Below are 10,420 nucleotides of genomic sequence, written 5' to 3' on the forward strand. Positions count from 1 at the left end.
TCTGATATGTGATGTGTGGGTAAGACCATGGCATCGATACATGTAAGACAACGTCTAGGATGTTAGCATTTTATGATATGTGTGATTATTAGATTGTCCTATCTAATTCCAAATGGTTCATCGGGCAACAAAAAGTTGTAATCGAATGTATAATATGAGCTGAAATGATCAGGTATGAATTACTTTATTACCTACTTGAAATGAGGTAAGTAAGTTACTTAATATTTGTTGCAAATCATGTAAGAAGTTAAGGAATAATTAATGTGAACATGGTAAGTGTATTCAGTCTTGTGAATATATAATATGAATATTATTGAAATGTTCTTTGAATATGTATGTATATAATCATGAAGATTTGGCCATATATTTAGTATATGTGTTTGAAGTTATATTTTGAATCATGAGCTTGTGTATACGAGTGTATGTGTATTTGTTTATATAATGACATTTTGGCTTTGGAAATTGAATGATAATTTGTTAATTTAACTATATGAGCATTTGGCCAAGGTGACATTTATGTATGAAAACATGTCAATTATAAACTTTGTAGCTTGATACTAAATGTGATAGCGATAATATAATTTGGTTTAGTTTAATTGAGTTGATTATATCATTGGGCTATTTATTTGCTTATGACTTACTAAGCTATAAAAGCTTACTATATATGTGAATATTTGTTTCTATTTTATAGATTTTGGATTCAAGTTACGAGCTCGGGGATTGTCAACAAAGTCTATCACACTATCAACTGTCTTTGGTATTTTATAAGCTGAATATTCGAACCTATGGCATGTATAGGCTAGATTATAGTTGAAATGTTGAATTTTGGTTTTGTATAATTTAAGCCATGCGAAAATGGCTTAACTTCTATGCTTGAGTTCAGTCTTGGTTTAATTATGGTTTAAGTCTATTTTAGTTATTATGCTATGTGCGATGGATGATTAGAATTTGTGATTTGTGTTTGTGTATTGAGGTTGGTTGATGATTTCAGATGTGGTAAGAATGAATTGGCTATGATGTATATTTGATCTTGGTTTGAGCTTATATTGAGAGTGTATCCAAGATATATGATGCTTGTGAAGTTTGTTATGTGTTTCGGTCATATGGTATATAATGGTTGTTAATCGAGCTAAGATATATCAAGTATTAGCTAGATAAAAATCAAGATATATGCAGGGGGTAAATTCGTGTTCACTTATGGACTATATTAATGATATGTACAATATTTGATTTGTTGTTATGGTAAGTCGGACATATTGGGACTTAAATATATATAAGGAGATTGGATTAATGACTAAAGGATATGTGTGCTTTGGTATTTGATTATGATATGTTAGTTCAGCTCTTATATGTTTTTACATGTATATATATGCGCTTATATTATGGTTGATATGTATATGTGATGTGATGTGATGTCTCGTGATAAGTTTTATATTTATGATTGATCGTACTTGAAAACTAACTATTATCACGATAAAGGCAAGCGCACCAGTAGTATAGTTTATAGCAAGACTGGAATGTCAAACCCACAGGAACTAAAAGTACTAGTATTAACCTTCTTTTTTATTATCTAGCCTAAAAATAAGAGGATTTGTTTTAACTAAACTAATTAACTAAACTAAGAATGCACAAGACGTAAATCAGGGAAATACTTTTGGGAAAACTGATTGATTTAGACAATACCCAAGGAAGAATCCACCTAGATTTCACTTGTTATTTGACTCTGAACTAAACGATTTATTGACTTGATCCGTAGAAATCCCTAATTTATATTATTATCTCTCTCGAGACTAACAACATCTAACCCTTGGTTAATTAATTTAAATCTCTTTCTAATTAAAACCTCTAGTGTCACATTAACTCGATCTATGGATTCCCTTATTAGGTTTGACCCTAATCCAGCAGATTTATGTCGCCCTATGTCTAGGGATGCAATCAACTCTACTTAATTATGCTAGATCTACTCTTAGATAGGGACTTTTGCTCCTCTGAATAAGCACATCAATACTTGAATCAATATCCTAGAATATTAAAGCAAGAATTAAGAACACATAATTAAGAACAAATCAAGTTTTATCATATAATTCAGAAAATAATAACAAGATTCGTCTTAGGTTTCATCCCCCTTAGGTATTTAGGGGATTTAGTTCATATGTGTAAAAGAAAACATCTCAAAAGAATAATGATAACAAAACATAAAGAAAACCCAAAAACCCCTGAAGGAAATTGAAGAGAGATCTTCAGTCTTGAAGGAGAATCTGGCTTTTGAGATGGATCAAACGGCTTTCTCCGAGTAATTCCTTGCCTCCTACTCTGTGTGTCCCTAAGTGCCTTCTCTAGGATGTTTAAATAGGCTTTTGGATGCTTCCAAACCCTCAAAGGTGGCCTTTTTCGAATAGAACTAAACTTGGACTCGATAGGGACATGCCCGTGCGACACGCCCGTGCGACACGCCCGTGTGAGTTGGCTTAGGCCGTGTTTAAAGTCTGCTAAATAGACACGGCTATGTGGTGTGGCTTAGGCTGTGTTACAAGCTGTTAAATAGACACAGGTGTGTGGTCTACCTGTGTAAGGAAGTCCAGGCCATGTTAATTTCCCACGTTGACCCATTTTCTCTGTTTTATGGCCCGTTTCTCGCTCTTTTTACTCTTCTATGCTCACCTAAGTATAAAACATGAAATTAAAGGATTACGAGCATCAAATTCCACAAATCTAATGATAATTCATCCAAAAATATGCTAAGCATGGGATAAAAATACGTATAAATTACGACTTATCAAATACCCCCACACTTAACCGTTTGCTTGTCCTCAAGCAAAATCCTCAACTCACGATCAAAATAGATTCTTCTCAACCAATAATTCTCATCAATAATGTTCCAAAATAATCCACAAGTAATCATGCATTGAAAATTTAACTAAAAGAGCATTAAAGTTTCAAATAGTCAAAATCGACCATTTTAATCATAAAATTATAGGCATCCCCCTTTATCTAAGTAATTATCTTTGATTCCAAATTGACAATGGTTAAAATCCTCACTAAAGGTTCACTCAAATCACTCAATGTGTTTAGGGTTCAAATTAAGCACTCACTAGTCAAACATGAAAAGTTATTACCTTAGGCTTGCATAAAAATCAAGTCTCCACCACTATAAATGAGATGATAATCAAATCAAAAGGTCTTTGAAGGGTTGTAATAGGGCCTTGGGTTAAAGGTGTGGATTGAGGCTGAAAAAGAAATGGTTAGAATCGATATTAGCTTGATAAATTACCTAACTAGAAAAATAACTAGTCATCAATTAAATACGTGCGAGCTTCTTCTCAGAATACAGAATTAACAACTTAAGCTCAAAAACAAAGAATTACTACTATTATGTATCTATTTTTTTTAAGAACAGATCAAATAAAAGAGAATTATGTGATTCGAATAAAAGAACATAGTTAGGCAATTAACCAAATTAAATCTCGACAAAAAGGGAATCAATAAAATAAGAAAAATTCTCAATGAATCAAAAAGGGTTAAGTTATGGGTTACTATTAAGGGGAAAATTAAGAAAAAATAGTTAAGGCCCAAAGGGGTTCACTAGGGGTCAATTATGTGGGTAGGTTTTTTATAGGGTAAATGGGTTAAAACATAAGTGTCTCTATCATTTTAGTATACCAAATCAAAGGTGTGATCTTGACATGAATAATTGATGCAAGTTCTAGAATAACCAATCAATGTTGACACACTCATAACCAATAAAATTAGTGAGCAAGAAAGATATATGCTTTGTAAGGCTCAAAATCTCGCGAAAATTATAGGTATTTGATGTCAAACCTGTAAATTCAAAACTTCAAGATAATACCTCAATTCAGGGAGACAACCTAACAATTTTAATTTTCAAAAATTTCAACTTATCATATTTGATTCCTTAATATCTTAAAGTTTAAACAATCAATGCACATTTACTTATGATTTAATTCAAAACATATTGATAAAAATCATGGGTCAATCAAAATTTATTCTAATAATGACATGAGAAAATTATTTGAGACAAGATAAAAATTAAAGGGTTTTCTAGTAATGCTATAAATAACCCCCCCACACTTAAGATGTACATTGTCCTCAATGTACAAAGATATATAATAGTGATGTTAAGATAATATCAAAAGAGAGGGAGAGAAGTGAAACTGCCCTGAAATTGTGGATGAAATCCCTGGATTAGTGAGAGCGAGAATTGAAGATAAAGTTGAAGGAAAGGAATGATTCTGAGGGATAAATGAGAAGACACCATCGTGAAAGAGAATTAAGGGAATAATTTGATAATAATCATAAAGATAAGTAGAGTTTAAAAATATAAACATGAGTCTTCAAAAATAAATAGAAATAAAGTAAAAATAAAAATAATATGAGTTTAAAAAGAGGCACGGCCGTGTAGCCCAACACGGGTCTCACAAGGCGGTGTCACATGCCCGTGTGGCTCGCGTCCAGCCTGTGTTTATCGCTAAATGAGAAATCGACACACGGCCTGAGGACATGCCCGTGTGTCTAAGCCGTGCGGTCATATGGTCGTATCGTACGACCGTGCGTGATGTGGTTCGCTTCTCCAATGCCTATGTAAATATGCGCACGCCCGTGTTCTTTTGACAGTCTCGACCACCGATGGTGGGCACGAGCGTGTCGAACGCCTGTGTTCATTTGGCAGAATTGCCCATGGCCATGTCACACGGTCGTGGCAACGTATCGAATCCCGTGTTTTGGGAAAAATTTTGCTCTGTTTTCACACGGCCGTATAGCACGGCCGTGTCCCTGCCCGTGTTATGAGCACGACCTAAAGCACGCTCGTGGGCTAGGCTGTGTTCATCCCTGTCAAATGTCAAAATTTCCTACAGTTAGCCTATGAATGGTTAAAGAAAAATTAAACCCTATTTAGTAAGGTTAGTGCTTGGGTTGCCTCCCAAGAAGTGCTTATTTAGAATCTAAGCTCGACTCTACCTTGTGGGTATATTTAGGGAACTTCGTGGAGCCGTAGCTCCTCTCTATCGTCTTTAAAATTCTCATCGTTGTAAAGTTTGAGACGATGTCCATTTACCTTGAAAGTGCATTGTGATGGGTGACTTACCTCTACTATGCCATATGGGAAGACAGTTTGGACAACAAAAGGACCTGACCATTGTGATTTAAGCTTCCCAGGGAACAATTTGAGCCTCGAGTTCTATAACAGGACAAGATCTCCAACTTCAAATTACTTGCGTTGTCTTAACGAGCGTCGTGGCGGCGCTTCGTTGCTTCCTTATATATGTGAATTTTCATATGCATTGGTTCGCCACTCATCTAACTCGTTCAACTGCATCAACCTATTTTTACCTGTAAGTTTGGGATTAAAGTTTAGAAATTTTATAGCCCAGAATGCCTTGTGTTCTAACTCAAACGGTAGATGACAACTTTTTTCGTAAACAAGTCTGTAAGGGGATGTTCCTATGTGGGTCTTAAAAGCAGTTCTATAAGCCCATAAAACATCATCTACTTTCATTTCCCAATCCTTCCTATTTGATTCTACTGTCTTTTCTAGGATACGTTTGAACTCTCAGTTCGCTACTTTGACTTGTCCACTAGTGTGAGGATGATAGGGGGTAGCTGTTCTGTGGTGAGCTCCGTATTTCTTAAGGGTCTTATCAAATTGGGTGTTACAAAAATGAGTACCCTTATCACTGATAATTGCTCTTGGTGTTCCAAATCGAGAGAAGAGTTTCTTAAGGAATCGTACTACCACTCTAGCATCATTAGTAGGTAAAGCTTGGGCTTCCACCCATTTAGACGTATAATCGACGGCTACTAATACGTATTTATTCCCAAACGATCTGGGGAATGGACCCATGAAATCAATACCCCATATATCAAATATTTCATATGAGAGCATGTATGTCTGGGGCATTTCGTCATGTTTAGAGATATTACCTATTCATTGGCATTTATCGCAAGTAGCAACATACTTGTTGGCGTCTTGAAAAGTGTGGGCCAATAAAAATCTGATTTGAGTATTTTATGTGTGGTCCTATTTCCACTGTAATGTCCTCTAGTTGGTCCTGAGTGGCAATGTTCCAAGATATTCAATGCTTGTAACGCATATCCTAATGACTTGCTCTGCACATATACGAAAAAGGAAAGGGTCTTCCCAAAAGTAGTTTTTCATATCAGTAAAGAATCGCTTCTTTTGCTAATGTGCCAACCCTTTTAGGATAATGTTAGCGGCTAAAAAATTCGCAATTTCTACAAACCAAAGTACCTCAAGATCAGATATAGCAAAATATTATTCTTCAGGAAATGAATCATTTATTTCAACTTTATCTGGCTCTTTGGTACTTGAATTTTCGAGCCTAGAAAGATGGTCAGTTGCGAGATTTTTAGCTCTTTTCTTCTCCTGAATCTCCAAGTCAAATTCCTGCAATAACAAAATCTATCGAATAAGTCAAGGTTTTGCATCAGTCTTAGTTAAAAGGTAGCGAAGAGCAGAATGGTCAATATAAACGACAACTCTAAGTAATATTAGATATGGCCTAAATTTATCAAATGAGAAAATCACAGCTAGCAGCTCTTTCTCCGTGGTGGTGTAGTTTTCTTGTGCGGCTGTCAAAGTTTTGCTAGCAAAATAAATAGGTTGAAAATGCTTGTCTCTTCATTGTCCCAAAACTGCACCTACTACAAAATCACTCGCATCGCACATTAGTTGGAAAGGTAAATTCCAATCAGGTGTGATTATAATTGGAGCATTAATTAATTTATTCTTTAAAGTACTAAATGCTTTTAAACATTCCTGATCAAAATTAAAAGGCACATCTTTTTCTAGAAATTTAGTCAAAGGCTTAGCTATTTTAAAAAAGTCTTTAATAAATCTTCTATAGAAACCAGCATGTCTTAAAATGCTTCTAATAGCTTTAACCGAACTAGGGGGAGGTAGTTTTTCAATTGTTTCAATTTTAGATTTATCGACCTCAATCCCTTTACTAGAAATTTTATGTCCTAACACGATACCTTCTTGAACCATAAAGTGACATTTTTCCCAGTTAAGTTCAAGGTTCATTTCCTCACATCTTATTAAAACCCGTTTCAAATTTTTAAGGCAAATATGGAAAGAGTTACGGAATACCGAGAAATCATCCATAAATACCTCCATGATGTCTTCCACGAGTTCGTCAAAAATGGCCATCATGCAGCGCTGAAAAGTAGCAGGAGCATTACATGATCCAGAAGACATTCTACGATAAGCAAACATACCATATGGACATGTGAATGTCGTCTTTTCTTGATCTTCAGAAGCTATTAGGATTTGAAAATAACCAGAGAGACCGTCTAAAAAGTAGTAGTACATGTGCCTGGATAATCTTTCCAACATTTGGTCAATGAATGGAAGGAGGAAGTGATATTTTCTTGTGGCGTCATTCAGCTTCCTATAGTAAATGCAAACTCTCCAACCTGTGACTGTCCTTGTTGGGATTAATTCATTCTTTTAATTGGTTACAATAGTCATGCCTCCTTTCTTAGGAACAACCTACACTGGACATACCCAAGAATTGTCAGAAATAGGATAAATTATTCCAGCATCTAGGAGTTTAATTACCTCAGCTTTAACAACTTCCATCATGTTGGGGTTCAGTCGTCTTTGAGCTTGCACACATGGCTTATAATCATCTTCCATTAAAATTTTGTGGGCGCAAAAAGAAGGGCTGATCCCTTTAATGTCAAAAATTTTCCAAGCTATAGCTCTTTTGCGTTCTCTTAATACTTGGAGCAATTCCTCTTTCTCCTTGGGTTGCAAGTTAAAAGCAATAATCACTGGTAATGTAGAATTATTTCCAAGGAATGCGTATTCCAAGTGATTTGGCAATTATTTAAGTTCCAGTTTGGGAGGTTCTTCAATAGAAGGTTTTTGCTTAAGTTCATTGTTTACTTTAATACCATCATATTCTGCTTGTTTTGGGGAGGGTTCATTGGAATTTAGTTCAGCTTTTATCTTACATATCTCATAATCATCATCATCTACCTCCTCTCCTTAGGCAAGACACAGTTCCAACGTGTCCTTATGTACGATTTCCTGAAAAGAATCTTGAGTAGCATGATCAATAGAGTTAATAAAATAAATGAGTCATCCTGTTCCCTAGAAAATCTCATGGCATCATAAATTTTAAAAATAATCTCTTCGTCACCTACTCTAAATACAAATTTACCATAACCCACATCAATAACAGCCCTAGCAGTGGCTAAAAATGGACGCCCTAAACTTAAAGGCACTTCAACATCTTCATCAATGTCCAGCACAACGAAATCAACAGGGTGTATAAATTTATCTACTTTTACAAGTACGTCCTCTATAATACCCCTAGGATATTTAACAGATCTATCAGCTAGTTGGATACTCATCCTAGTGGGTTTAAGTTCCCCAAGGCCAAGTTGTTTAAACATTTTATATGGCATCAAATTAATGCTAGCGCCTAAATAAGCTAGTGCCTTATCAATATTCAAACTACCAATTAAGCAGGGAATAGTAAAACTTCCTGGATCTTTCAGTTTGGTTGGCAGTTTATTTTGGAGTATGGCCAAGCACTCTTCGTTAAGTTCCACTGTAGATAAGTCTTCAAACTTCCTTTTATCTGTTAGAAGCTCCTTTAAAAATTTTGTATATGTAGGCATCTATGATATAGCTTCAACAAAAGGTAAGTTACTATACAGTTGTTTAAAAAGTTCAAGAAATTTACCGAATTGTGCATCCATGCGGTCTTTCTTCAACTTTACTGGATATGAGATTGGTGGTTTATATTCCTTTGGCATTGGATTGTCATTGTTTTCGGGTTCTACTTATTCTCCCTTGTTTCTGTCAGCTTCTTGTAGTGGCTTCTTTTCAAATTCAACTAACATTTTTCCACTCCTTAGTGTAACTGCTTTGACATGCTCTTTTGGATTGGGTTTGGTGTTACTAGGTAGACTTCCTGGTGGTCTCTCTGAAATCATCTTAGCCAGCTGTCCAATTTGATTCTCGAGCCCTTGGATCGATGCTTGCTAATTTTTAAGTGCAGTTTCAATGTTCTGAAAATGGGTTTCCACTATTGAAATAAATTTTGTTATCATCTCCTCAAGGTTCGGCTTTTTCTCTTGTTGGTAAGGTTGTTGTTGGAAGCCTGGAGGGGGTGGCGGTCTCTGATTCCCTTGGCCTTCCCATGAGAAATTTGGGGGGTTCCTCCAACCTGCATTGTAAGTGTTACTATAAGGGTTATTTTGAGGTCAAGGATTATTACCCATATAATTTAATTGCTCGTTTTCCATATTGTGGCCATAGGGTGGGTATCCTAAATTACTCGTTCCACCTCCACTTGCATCGCATTGCATTACTGGGTGAACCTAAGAAGAGCTAAGTAAACCATCAATTTTTTCAAAAGTTCTACATGATTAGAGATCATAGTGACCAAATCGACGTTTTAAAATGCCGCCTGTGTTCATCAATTTTGTCCTCATGACTTGCCATTGATAATTATTCAGTGACATCTCTTCTATAAATTCATAAGCCTCTTCAGGTGTTTTATTATTGATAGTTCTACCAGCAGCTGCGTCAATCATCTGTCTAGTCGAAGGATTCAAGTCGTTGTGAAAAGTTTGAACCTGTAGCCAAAGTGGTAACCCATGGTGAGGGCACTTTCTTAATAGATCATTGTATCTCTCCCATGCATCATAGAGTGTTTCTAAATCCATCTGCATAAAAGAAGAAATATCATTCCTTAATTTAGCCGTTTTAGCCGGCAAAAAGTATTTAAGCAAAAAATTTTCGGGCATTTGTTCCCAAGTGGTGATCGATCATCGTGGTAACGAGTGCAACCATTATTTAGCCTTATTCCTCAACGAAAAGGGAAACAACCGAAGGCGAATGGCATCCTCAGAAATGCCATTGATCTTAAAAGTGTCGCAAAACTCCAGAAAATTTGTGAAATGAGCGTTTGGATCCTTGTCTTACAAACCATTAAACTAAACAAACTGTTATATCATTTGAATCATGTTAGGTTTCAGTTCAAAATTATTTGCAGCAACAGCAGGTCTAACTATACTCGATTTAGTTCCTGTTAAATTAGGTTTAGCATAATCATACATAGTATGAGGAGCAGGATTCTGATTTATTGGATCTGCGGCAACTACAGGAGGTAGCTGCTTACTCTGATTTTCAGCCATCCCCTCGGTTGCAGTTTGACTATTATCCTCTTGCCCTTCCTCTATATATTGTAGGCTTCGCCTTATTTCTCTTCAGTTTCTACGAGCTGTACTTTCGATCTCACTGTCAAAGAGTAATGGTCCTGACGGGTTTCTTCTAGTCATAAACTATAAAAACCTATCAGCAGAAAACAAAAGAAAATTTAGTAAAATTAACAAAGCTAAAATAAAATTTAAATTCCAATAA

At 35.6% G+C, this 10,420-nt stretch overlaps 1 non-coding gene across 1 annotated transcript; it reads left to right on the top strand.

Moving 5' to 3' along the window:
- The first annotated feature begins 9,649 nt into the window (after nucleotides 1-9,649).
- LOC121203985 (small nucleolar RNA R71) lies at nucleotides 9,650-9,756 on the top strand. The gene has a single exon (XR_005898913.1). It is a non-coding gene; the product is annotated as a small nucleolar RNA R71 (small nucleolar RNA).
- The last annotated feature ends 664 nt before the right edge of the window (nucleotides 9,757-10,420 follow it).

This window comes from Gossypium hirsutum, chromosome A07 (assembly GCF_007990345.1).
Source record: "Gossypium hirsutum isolate 1008001.06 chromosome A07, Gossypium_hirsutum_v2.1, whole genome shotgun sequence".
In the NCBI taxonomy this organism is placed as follows: Eukaryota; Viridiplantae; Streptophyta; class Magnoliopsida; order Malvales; family Malvaceae; genus Gossypium; species Gossypium hirsutum.